The sequence below is a fragment of the Halichoerus grypus genome, chromosome 10 (genome assembly GCF_964656455.1).
Source record: "Halichoerus grypus chromosome 10, mHalGry1.hap1.1, whole genome shotgun sequence".
In the NCBI taxonomy this organism is placed as follows: domain Eukaryota; kingdom Metazoa; phylum Chordata; class Mammalia; order Carnivora; family Phocidae; genus Halichoerus; species Halichoerus grypus.
The window spans coordinates 135780193-135806731 of NC_135721.1; the positions used below are offsets into that span (position 1 = coordinate 135780193).

Consider the following 26539-nt stretch of genomic DNA (forward strand, 5'->3'; position numbering starts at 1 on the left):
GCAGTCAGTCACTCCCGTCTCCCCGGTCTCCGGCCGCACTCCGTGCTCACCCGGCCTGTGACCGCGCCTTTCTATCTGGCACCCGACCCCGGGTGGAGTCTCCAAACCCAGCAGATCCCCGCGGTGCGCTCCCGCGCTGCTCCTCCCCGGGGAAGAAGGTGAGTCTCCCCGGATCTGCCGCTTGTTGGGTCCCTGCTGGAGGAGCAGTGGCCCGACTGTGCCGCGGATCACGGTCTATGGCAACCCCGAGCTGAGAGCCCGCGCCTGGGCTCCGTCTCTGCAGCCGGCTTCCCCGCTCCGATACCTGGGAGCTCTGCCGCACTCAGGCACCCCCGGTCTTTCTGTGACCCCGAGGGTCCTGAGACCACACTGTCCCCCGAGGGTACCACCCCCCACTTAGCCACCGGAGTGACGTCCCTCAGCGGAGCAGACTCTAAAAGTTCCGATTCTGTGCTCCGCGGCTCTATCACTTGCCAGAAGCGGCCGACGGAGGCCCCTCCCCCGCCGTCTATCCTCCCGAATATCGCCTCGGATTCACTTCTCCGCACGTCCTACCTTCCAGAAAGTGGTCGCTTTTCTGTTCAGAGAGTTGTTGCTATTCTTTTCTTCGATCTCCTGTTGAGTTCGTAGGTGTTCAGAATGGTTTGATCCCTATCCAGCTGAATTCCTGGGACCAGACGAAATCCAGGTCTCCTACTCCTCCGCCACCTTGCTCCCCCTCAATTTTTCAACAGTATTTCCAAGTCATGGCTGCTGAAAGTAAAGTTTGATGGGGTTAGAAGTTGTATGGAAGGCTGATTGGGGCCCTAAGCACCAGGAGGGAAGGAAATGCCAATGACTAAAATGAGGTGTAATAAGGGCATGGTCAAACTTGAACAGTCTGAAAGAACAATCTGTAAAGAGGCTGTTTCTTTCCCTCCAAGATTCCAGTCCCTTGGTCCTCCTTCCCAGAAGTGATTATGATTCACTGTATCTTCTGAATAGGTATGTATATCAATTCTTTAATTTTAATAGGTATGAAAACTGTCCAAAACCTTTATTTATTCACCTAACTGTCCACCTCAAGGATTGCACCTTATCAACACATGCATTGTTATCTAGCTTTTTAGAGGTAGGTTTCATACTGCTCTTTTGTATGATTATATTGTAATTTACATAAGCACTTCCCTGCTGAGATTATTCAGGTGATTTCCAGCCTTCTGCTACAACAAACAATACTGCCAAGAGTATTCTTACTCACATTTCTTTATACACATGTACAAATATATTGTTCAGGTAAAATGCTCAAAGTGAAATTCCTAGATTAACGGGATGTACACTTTAAATTTTAATTACCTGTTGGCAAATTGTCCTCCAACACTCCCATCAATAGTGTTAACCATTAATTTTTAATCTTTATTAGTCTAAGTAAAATTTTAAAAAAATTGTTTATAATTGTACTTTTAATTTCCATGTCTTTCATTATAACTGAAATGAGTTGAGCATATGAAAATATTTATGAGCCATGGATTTTCCTATGAACTTCCTGGTTTTTTTCTTTGCCCATTTTTCTAATGAGTTGGTGTCCTTTTTATTTATTTGTAAGAGCTCTTTATATATGAGGTTATTAACTCTGTCACTCATGTGTTACAAATATTTTCCCAATGTGTCATGTGTTGGTATTTTTTTCCATGTGGAAATTTAAAGTATCTGGAAAGAAGTTGCTGTGGCCGATGTCAAAGAGGTTACTGCCTATGTTCTCCTCTAGGATTTTGATGGATTCCTGTCTCACATATTGAGGTCTTTCATCCATTTTGAGTTTATCTTTGTTTATGGTGTAAGAGAATGGTCCAGTTTCATTCTTTTGCATGTGGCTGTCCAATTTTCCCAGCACCATTTATTAAAGAGACTGTCTTTTTTCCATTGGATATTTTTTCCCGATTTGTCAAAGATTAGTTGACCATAGAGTTGAGGGTCCATTTCTGGAGACTCTATTCTGTTCCATTGATCTACGTGTCTGTTTTTGTGCCAATACTATGCTGTCTTGGTGATCACAGCTTTGTAATATAGCTTGAAGTCAGGCAACATGATGCCCCCAGCTTTGTTTTTCTTTTTCAACATTCCCCTGGCAATTTGGGATCTTTTCTAGTTCCATACAAATTTTAGGATTGTTTGCTCCAGCTCTTCAAAAAATGCCAATGGTATTTTAATAAGGATGACATTGAAAGTATAGATTCTCTGGGCAGCACAGACATTTTAACAATGTTTATTCTTCCAATCCATGAGCATGGAATGTTTTTCCATCTTTTTGTGCCTTCCTCAATTTCTTTCATAAGTGTTCTGTAGTTTCTAGAGTATAGACCCTTTACCTCTTTGGTTAGGTTTATTCCTAGGTATCTTATGGTCTTTGGTGCAGTTAGAATGGCTAAAATTAACAAGGCAGGAAACAACAAGTGTTGGCAAGGATGCAGAGAATGAGGAACCCTCCTACACTGTTGGTGGAAATGCAAGCTGGTACAGCCACTCTGGAAAACAGTATGGAAGTTCCTCAAGACGTTAAAAATAGAACTACCCTACAACCCAGCAGTTGCACTACTGGGTATTTACTCCAAAGATACAGATGTAGTGAAAAGAAGGGCCATATGCACCCCAATTTTCATAGCAGCAATGTCTACAATAGCCAAACTGTGGAAGGAGCTGAGAGCCCTTCAACAGATGAATGGATAAAGATGATGTGGTTCATATATACAATGGAATATTACTCGGCCATCATAAAGGATGAATACCCACCATTTGCATCGACATGGATAGAAGTGGAGGGCATTATGCTAAGTGAAATAAGTCAAGCAGAGAAAGTCAGTTATCATATAGTTTCGCTCATATGTGGAATATAAGGAATAGCACGGAGGACATTAGGGGAAGGAAAGGAAAACTGAAGGGGGGGAAGTCAGTGGGGAAGATGAACCATAAGAGACTATGGACTCCAGGAAAAAATCTGAGGGTTTCAGAGGGGCCTGGGGGCAGGGGGATGGGTACATGTGGTGATGAGCCCTGGGTGTTATACACAACTAATGAATCATTGAACACTACACCAAAAACTAATGATGTACTGTATGGTGGCTAACTTAATATAATTAATTAATTAATTAATTAATTAATAATAAATAAATAAATAAATAATTTAAAGCATCATGTAGCCAAATAGATCAGTCTTTCCTTTATGGCTTTAGGAGGACATTGATTTCTGAGTGGGGTCTAAAAGGGGATGAGAACAGCTTCCTGCTCTTGGCCAAACTGAACTTGGCCTCACAAGACGTCCTCCCCGACTGGCCACAAATTTCACATGCGTATGACTGATGTTTCGTGCTACCGACTGAATGTGTTTCCCCCAGATTCAGATGTGAAATCTTAATTCCCGATAGCAGCTGTGAGCAGGGCCCTTGAGAGGCACTAGGTCACAAGGGTGGAGACCTCATGGATGGGATTGGGGCCGTTATAAAAGAGGCTCCTTCCCCATGTGGAAGACATGGTGGACAAAGAGAGGCTGGCCCTTACTAGACACTGAATCTGCTGGTGCTTTGACGGTGGACTCCCAGGCTTCAGAGCTGTGGGAGTTAAACCTCTGTTGTTTATAAGCCCCCCAGTCTGTGGCGTTTCATTAGAGCAGCTGGAGGGACTGAGATAGCCCATCGCTGATCCTTGGTCACCGTCACTCTGTTTCCTCCTTCTCTCTCCAGACATTAAGCTGCCACATTGTGATGAATGTAGCATCACAGAGCCTGTCCCTTCTGCCATGTTCCTCCCTGAAATGTCTCCCTGCTTCCAGTATCTCTGGTCCATCGGGTACTAACATCCCCATCATGCTCTCTCTGGATCAAAAACCTTCAGTGGCCCCCCAGTGCCTATGGATTTCCATTCAGTGGTTTTCAAATCCTGACCCTGATCTCCCTCTCTAGGAAACTCCAGCAACTCCCAGTTAGAGGTCATTACACCAAACACCTCCTTGGTGCCCCTCTAGGCCTTTGTTCATGCTGTTCCATCCTCCTGGAGTCCTGTCACCCATCCTACCTGTGGAACTATCCGGCCTCCATAGCCATCTCTATGGAAGCCTTCTCTTCCTCCCCTGGTCACCTGTGGGCTCTGATCCTCTGGGCCCTCAGTACTTACCCTCTCCTCCAGGCAGAAGCTTGGCTATATCTCCCTGATAGCCAGTGGTACTCTGTTATCTCTGGGGTTCCTATTTGTTGCCCTGGCAATGACGAGCATCCTCTATGCGGGGCTCTATCTGGCTCCCTGGCCACAGCAGAACATTCTTGCACTCAGGGGCCAAGGTCTGAGGGCCAAAGACAGCGAATGACATGCACAGATGCACAGCCACTTGTGTGTAGGAGTGCTCTGTGTGGGTTGAGGGGTGACACTGAGCAGGGACTGAGAGGCCTGTGGGAGCCAGCTGGGGCAGGGTGCCCCCTGGGCAGAGGAGCAGCAGTGAGGCTTGGCTGAAAGGGGTACACTGGCTCAAGGAACAGACTGGAAGGGAGGCTGGAGGCCACTGGCCAGGGTAGAGGGGTTGGAGAGGTTGATGGGGGCTGATTTCTCTGGGCATGGAAAACTACTTGAAGATTTTAGGTAGAGAAACGACAGTATGGTTTAGGTTTCATAGGCCCAGAGTTTCAGACTTGACCTATAGGGCCCAAGTGATCCCTCCCTAGCTGCTTCTTCAGAACTTATTTGAAGGTCACTGTCCAGCTTCTCATAATTCCCAGCATAGGAAGGGCTGTCCCCACTCCTTGACTTTGTCTGTACTGTGTCTACTGAGTACCATACCTTTTTCTTCTGTCCTTTCCTGGGTTATTCACTCACTCACTTGTCCGTCTGTCCATCTATCCATCTATCCACCCACCCACTCACCTATCCCTCCACCCACACACTCATCCATGTACCCATCTACCCGTCCATCCATCCATCCACCTACCCGCCTGTCCATCCATCCATCCACCCAGCCATTTACCCACCTACCTGTCCATCCCTCCATCCACCTACCCATGTACCCACCCATCTGTTCACCCACCCACGCATCCACCCACCTACTCCACCCACTTGTCTGTCCATCCATCCATCCATCCATCCACCCAGCCATTTACCCACCTGTCTGTCCATCTGTCCATCCACCCACGCACTCATGCACCCATCCACTTGTTTATCCACACATCTATCCATTCACCCATCCATCCACCCACTCACCTACCCATCTACCCACCTGTCTGTCCATCCATCCATCCACCCAGTCATCTACCCACCTATCCACCAAAGCCATCCATCCCTCCATCCACTCACCTTTTGCTCTGTGCCAGGCCCTATGCTAGGTCTTGGGGGGACCCTTTTCCCCAGCTCCTCACTTTCCCATAAGGGAGACCACTACTAATTTGGCACAGCTAACCACACCTTGCCTGCACTGTCCATGGAAGGAATGATCTGTGGCTGCAGTCCACCTGTATTTCCTATTTTCCGAATGCCTAGGGCCCTGGGCATTCTCTGTTCTCTCCTCTCCACTCAGGAGGCAGCAGGCCAGGGCAAGCAGAGCCTGATTTTGCCTAGGGTGGCTGCCCAGGGTCTAGTCTGCAGGCCGTATAGCACACAGGGCGGGCTGGCGAGCCCACTGGGTGGCAGCCTCCCTCCTCATGGACATAAAGCTGACACCTTGCTCCCCACCTGCCCACCTCCCTCTGCCTCTCTCTGGTGGCTCTTAGTAACCCACTAAAACCCCAACACCGGATACCTGGGATGTCAAAGGGAGCAGAAACAATGATCTCTGTTCTAGTGGAGCAGAACAACTTGAGGGAAAGACAAGAATTAATCAGACAATCACACACACACACACACACACACACACACACACACACACACACGGCTGTGGTCCTTGCTATAGAAGGGAGGCTGTGATGACAGGGGGTTTGACCTCATCTGGGGGGTGGGGCAGCCCCAGTAGGTGCTGCTGAGTTGTGCAGTGACCAGGAGGGAGGCAGCGCCAGAGGCTGAGGGAGCAGCATGGCAGGAGGCAGGCGGGTCCGTGAGGCTGGGGAATGGGCTGAGGAGTCCACAGCAATCCTGCTTCCCCTGACCTTGCCTTTCAGAGGATTTGAGGATGAACCAGACTCCCTGTGAGGGAAAAGGGGGAGGATGTCCCCCAGTGTAGCAGGTGACAAAATGAATAGTCTTTTCCTTTGGAGCAAACATAATTTGCTTTCAAGCAAATGTACCAAGGAAATGGCAGCCGGGCCCCCCAGGAATGGTCAGTGGTGTTGCCCAGGCTGGGCTGGTGTTTTGGGATAGGTCCTGAGTGAAGGGTGACTGAGCTACAGTGTCTGAAATCATGCTTCCTTCCACCCAGAAAGTGAATCTGCATGGGGAGCCTCCGCCACAGGGCAAGGCCATCTATGAGGGAGCTCTCCAGGCACAGGTGAGCCAGAATATTTGGGGACTCTACTGCACCTTGGGTTCTGTCTTCTCAACATCTCCAGTGCACAGAGAGAGCGGAGATCACGGCTAAATGTTAGCCTCTGCTCTGGATTTTGTTTGCACTGTGAAGACAGTCGAAATAATGCGCATTTCAGCTTTGGATGAAATACCCAGCAACTCAGGATCTGTTCGTTTGCAAAGTTTACTTGTCCAACGAATCACTCCTTTGTAGTGATGCCATTAACTAATAATTCAAGGCTGGTAACCTTCAATCAACCGTGATTAAAGAACTTCTGCTGAACGGCAGAGGGGATAACACGTTTCCCTGAATGCCAGCAGCAAAATCTGCTTACACTATCCATCTTTACTTTGATAAACTGCCCTTAACTAATAATTCTGGATGGAAGGATTTTAAATCAAGCATGGGGGTTGGCAGGATCAGGGCAAACTCTCAATAACTGTAAAGACCATTTTATTGCCAACTGTCTTCAGATGGGCGATATTCATTTAGGTTCTAAAGAGCGGGTGATATTCCAAAGCTTACCAGGGCATCTTACCTGTACTCACGGAATGTGGGCAGTTCACACCTGCTGCAGACTTCTCATGCTGTGTTCCCGGCTGAAATCCCAGATCCTGGCCACACTGGGCTTTTCCTGGCTGTGCCCTTCTCAAACTGCAGTTTCTGGTGGGGATGGTCTTGGCCAATGTCCTGGGCCAACTTCTCCTCTGACCCACAGTTCCTCATGCCAGCCCTTTGCATGGCACTGGGGACATAAACGTCTTTCTGGATTGTCCACTCTCCCCTCTCTGCTGTAGGCAAGCCCTCTGGGGACATGTGCTGTGTCTTATCCTCTTGCACGGCCTCCATACATAACGTGGCACCTGGCATGAAGTAGGTGCTTCATCAGCGTGGGCTGAAGTAACAGATGAGTGAACAAAGCCCCTTGCTGGTTCACACTAACAAAGGAAGGCAGAGAGATAGACAGTAGTGACAGAGGGAACCTAAGCTCCCGTGCACCAGAATGTCATGGGTAGTGTGTTAAAATGCAGATGCTGGGGTCTAAGCGGAAGCCCTGGGTCTCCGCATTTAACACGCCTGCTGGAACTTGAGAACCTCCGCCCTTCCCCTTCCTTCTTTGCCTCAGGAAGCCATGTCTGTGGCTTTTGAGCAACAGGCTCTTTTCTAACAAGATTGTGTTGAGTATACGGGTGACGTGGGTCGTGGTCCTTGCACACTCACAAGTAAACAGTGGGAGGGATAACGGGGAGCCCTAGAAGGTCTGGATGGCCAACGGAGACCAACTTAAGATGATGTGTTGTGAAAACTGCACATTTGTTCATCTGTTCAGCATGTGTATCGGGCGGCGTCAGGTGCTGGGGGGAAGGGGTGAGTGGGAACGGCCAGATCACAGTCTGGGGGGCTCCGGGTCTGCTGGGAAGGTGAAGAAGGTGAAGCCCTTGATCCACTGTACATGGGTGGTGGGGAGTGGAGTTCACATTGCCAAGGTCTCTACCTGAACTTGCTTCCTGCCCAGGGCAGGCAAGCATCAACTCTGCAGGGCTGGGCCACCTGTGACCACAGCAAGGCCTTGCCGGCCAAAGCGGGTGAGCAGTCTGGGGGTGGTCACACCTCCCATGCGACCAGCTGCAGCCTTTCTCACTGTGGCTTTGTACGTGGTTGGCATGGAATTCATGGCATTTTAGTGGAACTTGCTGAGATCTTTCAGACTTAGGGGTCTCTCACAGTGGGTGCAACTTTGGGCAAACTCCTGCCCATTAGAATTAAGAGATGTGGAGGTCTCACGCGGAGCTCGTGAGCACTCTGACACTTGGCTCCTCACAGTGTGTCCCTGGGCCAGCCGCACTGGCATCACCCACGAGCCTGTTAGAAGTGCAGAGTCTCTTAACTTTTCAGGAGAAACTAGAATTTTGGTATTTTAGGTCAAATTCCCTTTTTTGCGTGTTAGGAACAAATCCAGTATTTGAAAGCTGTTAACCAAACAAAATGCTTTGGCAGATCAGAGATTTCCTTTTCCGGCCATGCCGCTGTCCCTCTTTTTTCAGCTGTGGGAACTGTGGCTCAGCGAGGGGAAGTGAGTTCCTCAGGCACAGGGCAGCAGGTGGAAGAGTGGCTGGAGCGAGCCCCACGACGTCCAGTGAGGTAGCTGTGCACGGCCTCCCCCTCCTTTTCGAGGAGCTGCACCGGGTGTACCCCAGGCTAGAGGGTACACCCTTCTCACACTTCACTATCCTTAGGAACCCCTGGGCATCCTATTAAATCACTGGTTCTCATCTGGCAGGTCGGGATAGGATTCCGAGATTTTGAATTTCTAACTAGATCCCAGGTGGTGGTGGCCGATGTGGGTTCTAGAGCAGCTGCTGAGCTGTGGTCTTTCAGTGTGGACAGTCCTGCAGGGGGCCGGGAGCCCCCGCAGATGGGTGGAGCCGGACACTAGGAGCACCCAGAGAGATTTAAATCCAGCTCTGTGCAGACTGCACACAGACCCTGGACATTAGAACATCGGGGGATGGGGGGGAGATCCCAGTGTCAGGATGTTTTAAAGGCTCTTAGCTGATTGCAGTGTGCAGCCAGCACTCGATTAGAGAAAGTAGGGACACACTTCGGTGCTGGAGGGAAGTGGCTCAAGGCAGGAGGGGGCAGGAGGGGAAGCTTCCGAGTTTTCAAAGGGAAGGCTCTAGAACTGCAGAAGGGGAGCCTCAAGATCCCACCAGATGGTCTTGGAGCACCTGAGATGTGAGGGACTGCATTGGACATGCTGCTGTGTAACATACACACTTGATTTGGAAGACTTGGAATAAGCAAAAGAAAGGAGAGGATTTCATTAGTCATTTGTATACTGATCATATGTTGAAATGATACATGTGGGACATGTTGGATATATTGGGATAAAGTAAGACTTAAAAATTAATCTCCCTATTGACCTTTACTTTTTAAAATGTGGCTATTACAATTTTTTAATTGTAGTAAAATACACAGCTATTAGAAAACTTAGAATTATGGATAAAAACCATATGATCATCTTAACAGATGCAGAAAAAGCATTTGACAAAGCACAATATCCATTCATGATAAAAACTCTCAACAAAGTAGGTTTAGAGGGAACAATAAGGGCCATGTATGAAAAACGCACAGCTAAGAGCATCCTCAATGGGGAAAAACAGAGCTTTTCCCTTGGGATCAGGAACAAGACAAGGATGCCCACTCTTACCTCTCACCACTCTTATTCAACACAGTACCAGAAGTCCTAGCCACAGCAATCAGACAAGAGAAAGGAATAAAGGCGTCCAAATTGGCAAGCAAGAAGTAAAACTTCCACTATTTGCAGATGACATGATACTCTATAGAGAAAACCCTAAAGACTTCACCAAAAAACTGCTGGAACTGATAAATGAGTTCACTAAAATCACAGGGCTCACATTGTATTTCCCTTGGATTGCTATTCTAGAATCTTCACTGTTCAGAAGTTCTCCCTGGTGACTTGTATATGTTCTAAAGCCTGAAAACCACTGAGCTACTTTAGAACTATTGACAAAGCTTGTTGTCTGTGGCCCCGGGCGGGACCAGCAACATCAGCATCACCTGGGAAACTGTTAGAAACGTAAATTCTCGGGCCCTAACCCCAGGCCCCCTGAATCAGGAATTCTGGGAATGGGGCCCAGTGATCAGTGTTTTAACAAGCCCACCTGGTGGTTCCAGCACGTTGAAAGGAGGGAGGCGCTGGTCTACCCCAGTCAAGCGGCCTGGGCAGGCATGTTTCCCCGACCCTTCCCAGAGGGAGGATCGGCAGTCCCAGGAAGACGCGCTTTGACAGCAGTGGTCCCGGCACCCTGCCACCCGGTGCCGGGCAAGGTGGGGAGCTTTGACTGACTTAAGAAAAGGGAACGTTTAAAAGGAGGAGGATGGAGTTTTCCAAAGCGAAGTGAAGTTGGAGGAATTGCTGAAAGTGACTGAAAAGCAAACCCGATTGATCCGTTACTTGTGGAAAAGGGTGTGGGCAGAACAGTAGCAACTGCTGGGAAACAAAACCATTTTAGTTTTTATAACTAAATGTGTGAAGACCCCTCAGCAACTGGTGCTTCATCCACGGGCAGAACCCAGACGGAAGCAGCGTCCCACTTTTTTTTTTTAAGATTTTATTTATTTATTTGACAGAGAGAGACACAGCGAGAGAGGGAACCCAAGCAGGGGGAGTGGGAGAGGGAGAAGCAGGCTTCCCCGCCGAGCAGGGAGCCCGATGTGGGGCTCGATCCCAGGACCCTGGGATCATGACCTGAACCGAAGGCAGACGCTTAACGACTGAGCCACCCAGGCGCCCAGCGTCCCACTTTCTTTCCCTTCTTTCCCCTCAAGTGCAAGGCCTGCAGCCTCCGGATATTGACTTTGCAGGGAGATGAGGATGTGACCCTCACTCTGGGAAACCTGTGCTCCTCCACTTGAAGGGCAGAGCCTGGCTCACTGTGCTTAAATCTGAGAATTGCTGTCTTGTCTTTTTCTTTTTTTCTCGTTATTAACATATAATGTATTATTTGTTTCAGGGGTACAGGTCTGTGATTCGTCAGTCTTACACAATTCACAGCGCTCACCATAGTACATACCCTCCCCAATGTCCATCACCCAGCCACCCTGTCCCTCCCACCTCCCTCCCCTCCAGGAACCCTCAGTTTGTTTCCCGAGATTAAGAGTCTCTTACGGTTTGTCTCCCTCTCTGGTTTCATGTTGTTTCATTTTTCTATGATCCTCTGCCTTGTTTCTCAAATTCCTCATTTCAGTGAGATCATATGATAATTCTTTCTCTGATTGACTTATTTCACTTAGCGTAAAACCCTCTAGTTCCATCCACGTCATTGCAAATGGCAAGATTTCATTTTTGATGGCTGCATAATATTCCATTGTGTGTGTGTGTGTGTGTGTGTGTGTGTGTGTGTGTGTGTGTGTGTGTATATATATATGTATACCACATCTTCTTTATTAATTCATCTGTCGATGGACATCTGGGCTCTTTCGATAGTTTGGCTATTGTGGACAGTGTAACTATAAACATTGGCATGCAGGTGCCCCTTCGGATCCCTCCATTTGTATCTTTGAGGCAAACACCCAGTAGTGCAAGAGAATTGCTGTCTTTTGAGCTTTCTCTTCCTGCAGAGGTGATCCGGTAAATTTTGGGGCTATGGCACCCGGCCACATCATTCCAGGTCAGAAGCGTGACTCACACATGAGTTTTATCTCTACTTGAGGGACAGACTTCAAAGTAGGATTTGGAGAGCAGATGAGAAAGGAAACAAACTCCCCCTACTGATTTCTGAAGAGGCCCTATCAAACCCACAAGGTGTTAACACCAAAGGGAAAGTGGTTTTAAAATTTAGCACATTTTGAACATCTGCCAAGAAGGACAATCTGGCAGATGACGGATTTGTGACCAAGATCAAGGAGATTAGCAGCTTCTTGGGCAGCTCCCAGAAGAAAGGCTGGCCCGAGGTCATTGGAACCGCTCCCAACATGGAAGTGGAGAGCCACAGCCGTTTGCTCTGAAAGAGAGTGTAGCAGGACCAGGAGAAGTCCTGTTCCAAAGTGCACATAATCCATGCATTAGGTTGCATTAGGAAGTGGAAGGAAAATTCATCGCCTGATATAATGGCTCTTCTGCCTAAGAGAACACTTTGTTGGGCCTATTTGTCACGGCAGGCCAAGTACAGGGCGTTGCCAGGAATGGGGACATCTTCGCAAAGAAAGTCACATTAGTTTGCATAATGAGATAAATGTGAGTCCTCCATGTTCCAATGTGAAATGGTTCTCACTCTGGGTTCGACATAGTCCCCACTGCAATTTACACTTCCTGCTCCTCTAAGCAGTGGCTCCTGAATTCAATTCATTTGGATAGGCCCCAGAGATAAGAGGTTTGAAGCAGGCCGTGGTGCACCAGGGAAGCAGAACAGGGCCCCGTGTGGGTGTGGGTGGTCCACACAGCCCTGCCCCCATAATGAAAGGACATCATGAAAAGGATAGGTATTTGGGTGTCCATTTTACAGGTGGGAATCTTCAGCTTGTGAAGAGGATCTTAGGAATCAGAGATGGCACGATGATATAGGTCTGACCCAGATCAACCGGCAGGTCAGAATGCCCGAGATGGTACAGAGATAGGAAATAAGAAATCACAGGATTTGAAGGTTGAAAGTGTCCTTAAAAGTAAAAACAAAAACAAAAACTAAAAAACCAAAAAACCCAACTATGATGATGGAAGTAGAAATAGTGGTGATGATGGCGGTCATGGTGATGATGGAGGTCATGGTGATGATGGTTGTCGTGGTGCTGATGGAGGTCATGGTGATGATGGAGGTCATGTGATGATGGTGGTCGTGGTGAGGATGGAGGCTGTGGTGATGATGGTGGTCATGGTGATGGAGGTCATGGTGATGATGGCGGTTGTGGTGAGGATGCAGGTAGTGGGATCATGGAGGTCGTGGTGATCATGGAGGTTGTGGTGAGGATGGAGGTCGTGGTGAGGATGGTGATAGTGGTGGGGATGATGTCACGATAATGATGGTGATGATAGCACCACATATGTTGAATACATCTAACAGCTCCTACGTGGATTATTTGTTTGGACTGTCCACAAACCAAGTTCCATCTGCCCAGAGTTTTTCAACCTTGGCACTATTGACATTTGGAGCAGAGTAATTCCTTTTTTTTTTTTAAAGGAAAAATGGCCTATTTTGATTCAACATATGATTCATTGTTTTGTCCAAACACAATCATCCTTAATTGTCCAGTGACAACTCTTATTGCATACCTATATGCAAGTACAAATCTACAAAGCTGGTTTATCTCATTGATTATTACTTGTTACCCAACTGTGCATTCAACATTTTCACGAACACTTGATCATCTTACAGGATGGCTTTAGTGAGATTATTGGCATATAATGTTGTGTAAGTTTCAGGTATACAGAATAATTCCTTGTTGTGGGGGCTGTGCTGTGCACTGTAGGGTGTTAGTTAGCAGCATGCCTGGCCTCTACCCGCTAAATGCCAGTAGCAGCCCCCTAGCCCCTGGTTGCAACAACCACAGATGTCTGTTGACATTGCCAAATGTCCCCTGGGGGCTAGAATCGCCCCCTATTGAGATCCCTGAAGAATCCCCCAGTCTTTTCAATCTACCTGTAAGATCTCCCCCACATGGTGAGAACCTTCACTACTCTTCCAGTGCTTACTCCTGAGTTGCCAGGTCAGCTGTGAAGCCATTTTATTCATTATGTCCCCACTTACGTTGATCATGATGACCGTGAACCAGCAAGGAGGCTTCAAGTGTGAAGCAGCAGATGCCGTTCAGGTAGTCATGAAGTGTGTGCACAGTCGTGAAGAGATATTCCCACTGGCGAAGGCTAAAGCTATGACAAAGAGCACCCCTCTCCTCCCTGCCCGATTTCATTCTTAAAGAGGTAAGACCTTAGCTATCCAGAGTGGGCTGACTTCCTGGATTAGCTAAATTTTTTGGCAGGTTCCTCGCAGTTGAGGCCTTCCCAGATTTGCCTCTCTAAAATATTTTTACAAACATTTGTTTCTAACTTTCCCCGAGGACTGGAAGTGCCTCTGCTCACTGCATGTCCCCAGCACCGGGCACAGGGCATTGCATATGGTAGGGCTCAGAAGGGATTTTTGCTAATGAGTGGAGACATGGCTGGGTGGCTGCTTGGGATAGAAGGCTTGTGAAGATTCTAAGGGCTGCATTTGAGTCTGGGTTTTGCCTGACCCACCGGGCCAGGCAGGCACTGGGGTGTGACTGGGGCTCATGAAGGGGACTATTCCTGGGTGGTGGGCTGGGGGCCGGGGCTTCAGGAGCCCACCCACCACTGTCCCATCTTAGTACCTGACACATCTGCACGACTGAAGGTGGAGAAGTTGGGTGTTGCTTTAATTTTCTCATCAGTAAAATAGGGATAAAAATGCCTACCTTGCAGGATTAAGATGAGGATGAACTTGGTGAAATAAAAAATATTTCCAAGCACTTATTGTTCATTTCCAAAACTTCCCTCCTCTTCTGTCCATGTTTCTGGTGGGGTTGTTAGTCGGACTGGCCCCAACCTGGCCAGAGTACCCCATTGTTCTCCAACCCCGTGCTTGGTCCAGGGGTGGGCATGTGGACCCAAGCGAGCCCGTGGGAGTCTTTTGAGAGGGCTGATAGGGATGCTGTCCCTCTCCTTCCCAGGGTCCAGGGCTGTAGGGTGATGGATCCATCGGGTGGGTGGAGCAAGGCCGGCCACTAGAGATGCACACGGCAGCTGAGCCAGGACATGGAGAGAGGCTGCGTGCTGATCACATTGCTCAGACTCCTGCATCCAGCTTTGCCTGAAGCCTACACACCTTTGGTTTTCCCATTTCACGAGTCAATAGTCCTGTAATTCTTGTTAATGCAGTTCATTTTGGTTGTTGCCACTTGCAATCAAAAGGGTCCTGACAAAAACATTGTTTATCTCTTTCTTTACTCCTTCCCTTCTTCCCCGTCCGACTCCCTTTCTTCTCCTCCTCCCATGCTTCCTTCTCTCCCTGTGGAGTCCCCATGTCTCTTACTTCCTCACCTGGATCCCATGTTTGTCCTCATCCTCCTGTCCATTCACTCCTTCAATGGCGTCCTCATATAACTGGGATACTCCTGGACATTTAAAAATTAGAATCAGAAGCCCCTTTCAGGATGCCCAGGCACATGGTTTTCTTAGGAGACTGCTGGGCAGTGCCGTCAGCACTTGGGTCAGGAGGCTGGTATCCCCGAGCTCCAGTCCATGCCACACTTCACCGGCTTCTGCCTCATTTTGTTCTCATGTAAATGAAACCGTCTTGTTTTCATGTATCGCGAGGAGCAGCCTGTGTGGATTCCCCTATCCAGGTGTGTTCTGAATGTTGTCTCCAGCTCTGGCTCATGGCCGATGTGGCTGAGGGCTGCAGGGCTTCCCCGGCAGGGCGGGGGGTGGAGGGGGGTGCAGCCTGTCTGGTGAGAAGTGCCACCGTGGGGACAGGGCTGAGCATGAGTGCTGCCTGCTGTCCTGTCTCTGGGTCTGGCACCCCAGGGCTCCACTGAACAATCACAGGCAAAAGGATGTTATGTGCCTCCTGGGGTCTCCTGAGCAGTGGGCAGTCTCATCAGCCAGTGGGGAGTTGGTGAATATTGACAGGGCTGAAGTATTGTTCATCAGAGGAGCGAGGGTGAATTAGTCCATTCATTTTCCTGCGGTCTCATACATGAGGAGCATCTGTTTGAGGCAGAAGGGGCACTTTTCATGGCTGGAAGGAAGACCCGAGTCGAGGGGCTTGATTACAACCATCAGCAGAGTGGTTTGCAAGCTTCGGGGAGAGCAGGCGATTAGTCACCAGGCACGGTGGCATGGGTCCCTGTGCAATTATCCCCACTGCCCTCAGCCAATCCCTCCTCCAAAGGGTGCTGCCGGAAGTGGGTCAGTACAGTGGCCTCTGCTCGCCCCGGGATGGCTCACTGGCCTGATAATTACAACGGCAACAGCTCTGGTTTACAGCACGCTCACTGTGGTCCTGCTGTGCTACATCCATTACCTCCAGCCTCCCAGATTCTCTGGTTCAAATACCACCTTCAAGATCTCTGCCATGTTTGTGCGACACGTTTTGTTTTTTTTTTTTTTAAACCCAACTAATTTATCCCTTAAAATAAATGTACTTGAAAAGTAAAATGCACAAATCTCTTCTAAATGGAAAACTAGTAACGTCTGCTACGAATGGGAGGAAACCATAAAAAATAAGATGTAAAAAATGTGGAGACCTGTCGTTTCCGGTCTGGCATGTAAGCAGCTGGAAGACGGCGCTCCGTCCTAACAAGTAAAACGCTGAACAAATTGGAAAATCAATAGCTCTTCTCAGATCCATCAGAGAAGTGAAGTTACAGGGCAAAGGCCTGCCCCCCAAATTGGAGACACTGACAGGCAACTACCGAAACAGAGCTTCCCCAACAAATACTGAAACAGAGCTTCCCCAACAACTACCGAAACAGAGCTTCCCCAACAAATACTGAAACAGAGCTTCCCCAACAGCTACTGAAACAGAGCTTCCCCAACAACTGCTGAAACCCACACGCACAGCCACCGGAGCTGGCATGGGGCATGTGAACTTTAATTGAGAAACTGCTGGAGGCTCAGTGTGGAAAAGTCCGAGACATCAAAACTCCAGGACAACCCAGTCATCAGGGCCCAAAATACTTTTGTGAATTTCACTTATAGGAGCTTGACCAGGTTTTCACAGTGAGTATCAGAAATATCCCCTTGTTTCTGGCAGGGGAAGGGGAAGAAGAACCATGCTGAAATACAGCAAAGCATTCTGTTCTTCTTAACAAGGTCTGCCCTTAGGAGAAACTAGTGAACCAGAGCCTCACCTGCTGGGGTTTTATCAGAACCTAACTGACCTGCAGGAAGAGAAATGCCCAACTCCAGCCCATAGTAGTCATCCTGTCCCACCTAAAGGGAGAGGAAAAACCTAAGAAACACTTGTGAAGCTCATGGTCCAGAGGCACAGGCTCACTAAGAGACTGAGACCTAATCGCAGGCTACAGAACGCTTCCCTTCCTCACACCTGACTGCGGCATTGCTAAAGACCTATTTGTGCAACGACTTTCATACCATACATCAAGAAAAAATTGTAAGACATATTTGAAGGCTAAAAAAAAAAACAACCAACACAATTAGAAAAGACAGATCAGAACAAGACTCAGACACGGCAGGGATGTTCGAATTATGAAACCAGGAATTTAAAACAACTATGGTTAACATGCTAAGAGTGCTAAAGGATAAAGGAGACAGCACGCAAGAACAGATGGGCAATGTGAGCAGAGATGGAAATCCTAAGAAAGAACCACAAAGAGTTGCTAGAGATAAAAAACACTGTAACAGAAACAATGAATGCCTTTGATGGGCTGATTAGTAGAGTGGACACTAAGGAAAGCTAAGGAAAGAATCTCTGAGCTAGAGGATATCTCCACAGAAATAGCCAAACTTAAAAGCAAAGCAAAGCAAACAAAGCAAAAACAAAAACAAAAACAAAACAAGAGAAACTCCAGACTATCCAAAGACTAAGGGACAACGACATAAGGTATAACATACACAAAATGGGAATTTGGGAAGGAGAAGAAAGGAACAGAAGAATTATCTAAAACAATAATGACTCAGAATTTCCTCCAAATTCGTGTCAGTTATGGAACCACAGATCCAGGAAGAGCTCAAAGAACACTGAGCACAATAAGCTGCCTTAAAAAATATATATATATATATAGTCATATCATTTTCAAATCACAGAAAATCAAAGGTAAAGAAAAAAGAAGCCAAAGGCAAAAAACACAATGCCTGTAGAGAAGCAAAGATAGAAATTAATGTCCTGCTTCTTCTCAAAAACTATGCAAACAGGAGAGTGGAGTATTTGAAGTGTTGAGAGGAGAAAAAACAAAACTCCAAGGTAGAATTCTGTACCCTGTGAAAATACCTTTCAAAAGTGAAGGTCAAACAAAGATTGAGGGGATTTGTTGTCAGTAGACCTGCCTTGCAGGTCTTTAGAGAGAAGGGAAATAATGTAGGTCAGAAACTCGGATGTGCAGAAACAAAGGAAGAGCATTGAAGGAGGAACAAGTGAAGATCAAATAAAAATCTTTATTTTTCCTATTCTTTTTTTTTAAGATTTATTTATTTATTTGACAGAGAGAGAGACAGCGAGAGAGGGAACACAAGCAGGGGGAGTGGGAGAGGGAGAAGCAGGCTCCCCGCTGAGCAGGGAGCCTGATGCGGGGCTCGATCCCAGGACCCTGGGATCATGACCTGAGCCGAAGGCAGATGCTTAATGACTGAGCCACCCAGGCGCCCCTCTTTTTCTTATTCCTAATTGATCTAACGGATAATAGTTTTGTCAAAAAACAATAGCAGCAGCCATGTTCAATTACGTGTCTACATGCACATATCTCCTTGTGTGAGTGATGTGAGTAACAGCATGACACGAGGGACGGGAGGGAAGCGTGAGGTGTTTCTGTAGCTATGAGGTGTAGCACTACCTGTGGAAAGTGAACTTGCATTAGTTGTAAATGCATACTGCACATTCTAGGGCAGCTACTTAAAAAAGTGAAACAAAGAGGTATAACTGATATGTTGAGAGAAATGGAATCATGTGCCATGTTCAGTTAAAACCACAAAAGGCAGAAGGAACACAAAAACAGGAGCAATGAACAGGGTGACAAATAGAAAAGTAACAACTCCAACTATATCAATGATCACTTTAAATATCAATGATCTAACTACAGCAATTATAAGACAGAGATTATCAAAGTGGATAAAGAAACATGACCCAAATCTATGTTGTCCATGAGATAGCACCACACAGCTCTGAGAAGGGCCAAAATCGGGAGCACTGTCAACACCGGGTACTGGTGAGGATGTGGAGCAGGAAGGGCTCATTCATGCCGCCGGGAATGCAAAATGGCGCAGACACTTCGGTAGACAGTTTGGCAGTTTCTTTCAAAACTCAATATATTCTTACCATATGATCCAGCAGCCACTATCCTTGGTATTTACCCAAAGGAGTTAACACTTAAGTTCACACAAAAACCTGCCTGTGATGCTTATTGTAGCTTGATTCATAATCGCCAAAACTTGGAAGCAACCAAGATGTCCTCCCATGGGTGATGGCTAAACTGTGGTCCATCCAGATAATGGAATATTATTCAGGGCTAAAAAGAAATGAGCTATAACACCATGAAAAGACATGCAGGAATCCTGGATGCATATTACTATGTGAAAGGAGTGAAAGAAGCCAATCAGAGAAATCTACATATTGTAAGACAGTGTGTATGATAACCATGTGACTTCCAGAAAAGGCAAAACTATGGACACGGTAAAGAGATCAGTGGTTGCCAGAAATTAGGGGCAGGGAGGGATGAGTAGGTGGAGCAAAGAGGATTTTTAGGGCAGTGACATTACTTTGTAGGACACTGTAGTTGTAGATACATGTCTTCATATATTTGTCCAAGCCCACAGGATGTACAACGCCTAACATGACTCTCATGTGAACTATGGCCTTTGCATGGTGAGGACAAGTCAGTGTAGGTTCATCACTCCTAACAAGTGGACCTGGCTGTGGGGATGCTGATAATGGGGAGGGTGTGTGTGTGTGTGGGGGGGGAGCAGGTATATAGGAAATCTGTTCAATCCTACCTTACACTCAATTTTGCTGTGAACTTAAAACTGCTCTAAAAAATAAAGTCTACTTAAAAAATACATAGGGGGTGGGGCGCCTGGGTGGCTCAGATGGTTGAGTGTCTGCCTTCGGCTCAGGTCACAATCCTGGGGTCCTGGGATCGAGTCCTGCATCGGGCTTCCTGCTAGGCGGGGAGCCTGCTTCTCCCTCTGCCTCTGCCTCTCTCTCTGTCTCTCTCTGACTCTCATGAATAAAAAAAAAAAAAAATTAAAAAAAAAAATACATGGGGGGTGCCTGAATGGCTCAGTCGGTGAAGCGTCCAAATCTTGATTTCAGCTCAGGTCATGATCTCAGGGTCCTGAGATTGAGCCCCACATAAGGCTCCGTGCTCAGTGGGGAGTCTGCTTCTCTCCCTCTCCCTCTGCCCCTGCTCCTTCCCTCTGCTTGCACTCTCTCTCTCTCTAAAATAAATAAATCTTAATATATATGTGTGTGTGTATATATATACATAATACATAACTGAATGCTGGTTGATAGTGTTGCCTGCCCAGGCCTCTGAGCTGAGCCCTGCACTCTTTCTATCACAAGGATATTTAGCAAGTGTTGGGGACGTGTTAAAGATGCAGGTACGGATATGAATGAGACTCGCCTGACTTATATCACCAGAGGCACAGAGAGGGCCTCAGAAAAAGGAAGTCACCTTTCGCCATGTTGCTGTCGTTGAACCTCAAAAAATCATCTCCAGTGCTCAGAGCTGTGTGTCCCAGGCATTGGGGGTGCTGATTTGTCTCACTTGCTTTGAGTCTAACCCCTCAAGTTCGGCACTGTGCCCATTTCGGAGTTGAAGAAACGCACCTCAAAAAGGTTGCCCAGCAAGGATGTTCAGAGTGGAGACCGTCTTGGAGTGCTGTGGGCTGACATCACTCCGAGGGGGGACGCTGAGGCCCACTGAGTCAGAGACTGGCCCAGGCTCACCTTGGCCGGGAGCACAAGCTCTCAGACATGATCTGTCCACTGCTTCAGCAGCTGGTCGTGTGGCCTCTGCATGGTTGGGGTCCTGGAGTGGCAAGCAGCAGGCGTGGCGCTGACTAGTGCAACAGAAAGGGAGCTTCCCGGAGGGACCTGCCCAGGGCACAGCTTCAGAGTGGCGGCTGGAGAAATGGACCTAGAGAACCGGAACACAGGAGTCCCCGGTGTCGGGGAGACCTCAGAGCATGGCTGCCAGAATGAATGGGCACCTGGCCCTTTCTTCCATCCTGGGATCTGTCTGCTCAAGGGTGGGGGCCTGGACCTAGAGGGTCCAATGGTCCTGCTCAGGTCACAGGCCCACCCCCTGGGCAAGGTGGGCTCCTTGTTGGGATGGCCCCAGCAGGACCTCCCATAATAGAGGAGGGGCTGTTCCCTAACAGGAAATCAGGGTGCTGTCACCAAAGACAGGGAGGCCCAAACTAGCGGAAGTTACCTGCAGCACATACTGTTTGCCTGCTCCAGGCCAGAAGGCCTGCCTTCCATCCCACACCCGTAGCCAGAAGTCCCAGCCCAAGGAGGGCGTCAGGGGCTCGCTCTCCCTGCCACCAGCTCCAGGAGAGATCCTGGGTTCGGCTTATCACCTCCAAGCAGGGGGTGGGTCTCAGAGAGATTTAGCCCAGCCCTCTATCCAGGGTGGTCTTGGAACCCCACTAGGTCTGACACCCACACATCTGCACACCTTCTACGCCCGCCGAGGCCCAATGCGGCCTCCAAACTGCCATGCCCCTCAGTGAGTTCTCTTCAGGGGCTGCCCCTCACTGGCGCCCCTCTTCCAGGGCCACCCTGATTCAAAATAACATGATGAAACTGCAGCCTCATCCCCACTGTTTAAGGAATGGATCATCGTGGTGTATCTTTCCAACAGTAGTTCTCATTAAATGAAGCCCACAGCACATACATTCGCTGGGAATGGCAGGCAGATTAAATACGGCAGAAATGTGCTGGGATTTCCTTAGAAATCAGCCTGTTGGTGTATGAGGACCAGCTGGTGATCAAGGACGGAGGCGATGGAATTAGGCTGCGGGGGTTTAAATCCGGGCTCTGGCCCCTGTGGCTGCGTGACTTTGAGCAAGAGGCATCACCTCTCTGGGTCTCAGCCTCTCCGTCTGAGTAATGCAAGCAGTAGCAACTCCTACCTACCTACCGGGCTTGTAAGGATTAAATAACTACTCACCTAACATTCAACAAGGTGAGCTACAGACATGTCCACACAGACTCACGTGGGCCATCCTTGTAGCCACTGGGACCTGGCAGGAAGCTCGCAGCCGGAGGTCAGACTGTCCTGTGTGTGCAGACCGATGAGCCTGAAGGGGGAAACCTGTCGTAGGGAAGCTGGTGATTTCTTTAAGACTAAGAGTAGGAAGAAGCTGCCCTAGGCCTCCTCCCCTCTCCTTGCTTTGTTTTGTCGGCCAGATAGTCTCCTTTGCTCTCTATTTCCTGATTGAGTAAACTCTGTAATCCTAAATGCAAACACACTGAGCCAGCACAAACAAGCACCTGCTTCCTGCACACGGCTTCTGAAAGAGCAGAATGAACGAGGGGTCACCCGGCGAGAGACGCAAATGCTCCAGGAGGCAGAGCAGGATTCGGCCAAAAGGCCCTGCAAGTTCAGTCCATTTGCTCCTTCTTTGTTAGATTGTTCGTTTGTTCATTCCTTCCTTCCTTCCTTTAGTGAGAACTTCTGTGGGGGGTGGGGGGCAGAGACCTTGCCTCCAGGGAGCTTACGTGCAGGGGAGGTAGGGCGGACCAGGAACCATGCAGTGTACCAGCTACAGGCGACTCTGGGAGGGGGCAGAAAGAAGACCCTCATTCCCCCCGGAGACATGTACAAATAAAGAAACGAAGATGTCAGCCCAGCAAAGAGCTAAGTGGTGTGCACAAAGGGTCTGTAACAGCCTGGAGTCAGAGAAGCCACAATAACTGTATAAAATTGAAAGAATCATTTCTCTAAGGCTGAAATCCCATTATTTGGGAAATCTCTGCTCTATCCGGCTCCCCAGGCCTGTCTAAAGGTAGGTGCCCCATAGCACCCCACCTTCTTCAGCCCAGCTCACCTTCTCTGTGTCTTAATTCCCGTTGCACCTGTTGTCAGACCATTTGGATATGCCCTCAGCCTTGTTCTCTTTCCACAGTGCTTGTCTGCTCTCCATCTGGGATTCAGGTATCTTGAGGGCGGGGCTCTATATTGTTCCTTCTCCATACCCCCCTCTGCATGACTGAGCTCAGAATAGGTCCAACAAATGAGCAGCCGATGACCAAGTTCTTTGTGCATTAGAGACATCATACCAGAAGCCTTGGCAATGTTTGCACTGTGGCTTGTGATCCAGAATTCAGGATATGTTCTCATGCCATTTTCCCTTAACTTGAAGTGTGTTGACTCAGTCTATTTGTCCCTTTACCATTCTATCTGTTCCAGTCAGACTGATGCTAGGCCATGCTGTAGTAACACATTAACCGTAAATCATAATTGCTTAACATAAAATTTATTTCTAGCTCATGGAATGAGCACAACACATATATGCACATATGCAGGGAGGCTCTACTTTATAGTCAGCTGGATACATGGACTGATGAAGGAGCCACCATCTTGTACCTGCACCACCCGGGACATGGGGTCTCTCTAGTTGCTGTTACAAAGGAAGAGAGACCTGCAGCATCATTTCCCATCCTGACTCTTCCATGCTTTGGCTCCATCAATTATGCCTGCAGCCCATTGACCAGAACAAACCTTATGGTGCTAACCGAAATGGGGGCTGGGGAGGTAGGGGTGCAAATGGATATCTGGTGTGTGGTAAGTGTCTTGGCCACAGAATCTCATTTCTCTTTGCTCACTCTCTGAGACTCCCAATATACATGTGTTCTTTTTGTCTTCTCTGCATCCATTCCTCCACTTTTGGTATCAGACCATGGATATGTGGTTGGGTCTCCATCTATGATCCTGGGGGGAATGGCAATTGGGGTGCTTTGAGGCCCCCATGCCAAGAAGTGGGTGATTGATCCTGTCAGGAAGGTATTGGTTTGACATTCACCTTTGAAGGATATTTTGGCTGGGTATGGAATTCCAGGTTGGCATTTCTCTCCTTTCAGAAGGTATTATTCCATTATCTTCTTGCTTCACTTGCCTTCCTTGAGTTCATCTGTACTTTTACTGTTGCTCCTTTGAAGGTAATAGGACTGTTTCTCTGGCTGCTTTTAAGATTTACTCTTGGGCTTTGGCTCTCAACAGTATTACCATGACATACCTCAGTTTTGTTTTCATTGCATTTGTCTTGTATGGGATTCAAACTGATTCTTGGATTTATGGTTTGATCTATTTCATCAATTATAAAAATCTCAGGTTTTATCTCTTCAAATACTGCATCTAACTGTTTCCTCATACCGCCAGAACTTCGATTACATTTACATTACTTTTCTACCATGGCCCATATATCACTTATGATTTTTATTCTCAACTTCTTTTTGCCTTGATTCTTCAGTCTGGATAACTCTTCTGATTTATATTCCAGTTTACAAATTCCCTCTTTGGTTGTTAAACTCATCTCACGCACTCTTAAACTTACATAATGTATTTTTTAGTTCCGTGATTTCCTTTTGCTTCCTTTTTTATAGGTTCCAGTTCTATGCCAAAATGATTGATCTTGTCTTTTAATTCTTTCAAGACATCGATCATATTATTAAAACATATCTCTATTATCTGGATCTCCCCAGGATCTGATTTTTGTCTCTGTTTCCCCTTTATTTTTGGTCACAATACCTTTCAAATGCCTGGTTATTTTTGATTGAGTGTTGGACTTTTTTTTAAAGATTTGTTTATTTATTTGAGAGAAAGAGAGAGAGGGAGGGAGAGGGAGAGAGAATTTGAAGCAGACTCCATGCTGAGTGCAGAGTTTGATGTGGGGCTTGATTCCACAACTGTGAGATCATGACATGAGCCGAAACCAAGAGCTTAACCAACTGAGCCGCTCAGGCGCCCCAGTGTTGGACATGGTTAAATAAAAAATTCTTGAGTTCACGTGCAGTTTTTCTGAAAGATGTTATCTTCCCTCAGAAAGGCATTAATTTTATTTTTGGCAAGCAGCCATCCCAGAGGAACACACCTTACATGACTATGATTTCACGTGACTTGAAGCTTAGTTTCTCCTGGGCAGGACTGCTGTCCAGTCAACACTGCCCCTTAAGGCAGAGCCTGTCCAAGTCCCAGCCCCAAACTCAGGAGTATTAGAATCTCTCCTCCTCAGCAGCCCTTGAATTCTAACACTTGTCCCCTAGCCTTATGAGAGTGTTGTAAACTCTATTCAACTTCTCAGCCTTTTGATTGTTGGTTTTGAATTAGCAATCCACCTCTAGGGGAAATGAGGTATCAGATGCTCAGTTCCCATATCCTGGGTTCCTTTTTCTCCCAGATTTGGCTCCACACAGTCTCACTGTTTTGTTAACTTCAAACAGGTATTTTAAAATTTTTGTCCCGATTTTCTTATATTTTAAATAAGAGGATTGGTTCAAAGACCTTAGCCTGCTGGAAGGAGAACTCCACCATTCCAAATTATATACATGAAAAACTGGAAGCAACTTAACCCCAATAAAAGAGTCATTATAGTGTATCCATGAGAGTGGAATAATATGCTGTCATTAAAAATGTTAAAATATTTTATCATTATGATAGAATACTAACAATGATATTTTGAAGGAAAATGAGAATATGCTTTTTAAACATTATGTCAGTTTTGTAAAAACAACAAAATATCTGTATGAGCATAGATAAATGACTAGAAAGAAATATAGTAAAATATGCCCTGAGGATATTACCTCTAACTAAGCCAAAAAGTTAGGGAAAGTACTTAAATTTGCTTCAGGCATGCAAAATTTGCTAGATTATTTCTTCAGTACACCCCCCCACACACACATGTATCCCAGAAGCAGCTGTGTCCTCGAGGAGTCCAATACTACTTGGTAAGTGTCCTTGGTCATTTCATATCAATAAGCTTTGTTTCCTTGATTATCTGTCTGAATTTGGGGTGGTAGGGGGCTGGCTTTATCTCTTGGATGTTTCATTTGCAGCCTAGGTGTCTTATCCCACTTTTGTCTCATCAGTACATCTTGATGAACATTTATTGACTAGCCATTGCATGCTTATCACCACACTCATTGTACTAGATTATGAAGCACCCATGCTGGAAGGGAGCTTGGAGATCCTTTAACTAAGTTAAACATTATGCAGAACACACACACACACACACACACACAATCAGCTGGGCTGCTCTCCATGAAGAGTGTCTGTGTGTCTGTTGGGGGGGATTTCCACCCACACTTGTGGTCTTCGATCTGCCCCACCATGTAGCTGCTGGGGCAGGTTTGGGGACCCTACTGTTATGTATACAACACAGGTGCTTCTAGGCCCCTTGCTGGATAAGTGGGACCCTCACTCCCCGACCAGCCAGGCGAGGTCCCTGCATTCTCTCTTCAATGCGGCACACTTCTGTTCTATCATGTGTCTCACAAGGGCATCCGTGACTTATCTGCTTAATGTTTGGAGCTCCCAGCAGGGTGTGAGCAGCATCAGGGCAGGGACCCTGTTCATGCTGCTCACTAGAGCGTCCAAGGGCCATGCCCTCCCTGTATCTGTTTCCTCACTTGTAAGACGGGGCGCATTAATAGCGGTACCGCGTAGGGGCCTCACGAGAGGGAAAGAGTCACCATATGCAAATGGTTAGAACGGCCGCCAGTGTGCAGTAAGCGCCCCCTTCCGGTCACCTGGTGGTGCTGTTACGGTCATTGTTAAGGGCGGGGTCTCTTGCAGCCAGGCCTGTCACTTCTCATAAAAGCTCTGGCTTCTGATAAAGCACTTCAGTGCCCTGACAAGAAAACGCAC

At 47.5% G+C, this 26539-nt stretch overlaps 1 long non-coding RNA gene across 2 annotated transcripts in view; it reads right to left on the minus strand.

The window, feature by feature from the left end:
- Positions 1 to 370: 370 nt before the first annotated feature.
- Positions 371 to 26539, minus strand: part of LOC144379178 (uncharacterized) — a 48681-nt gene continuing 22512 nt past the window's right edge. Inside the window, exons 3-4 of one of the 2 annotated variants that reach the window (XR_013441547.1) lie at positions 6993 to 7392; positions 371 to 753 (exon numbers count right to left, since the gene is read on the minus strand). This is a non-coding gene — a long non-coding RNA (uncharacterized LOC144379178). The remainder of the gene's footprint in view (positions 754 to 6992; positions 7393 to 26539) is intronic. The other variant, XR_013441548.1, reaches the window with a different exon arrangement.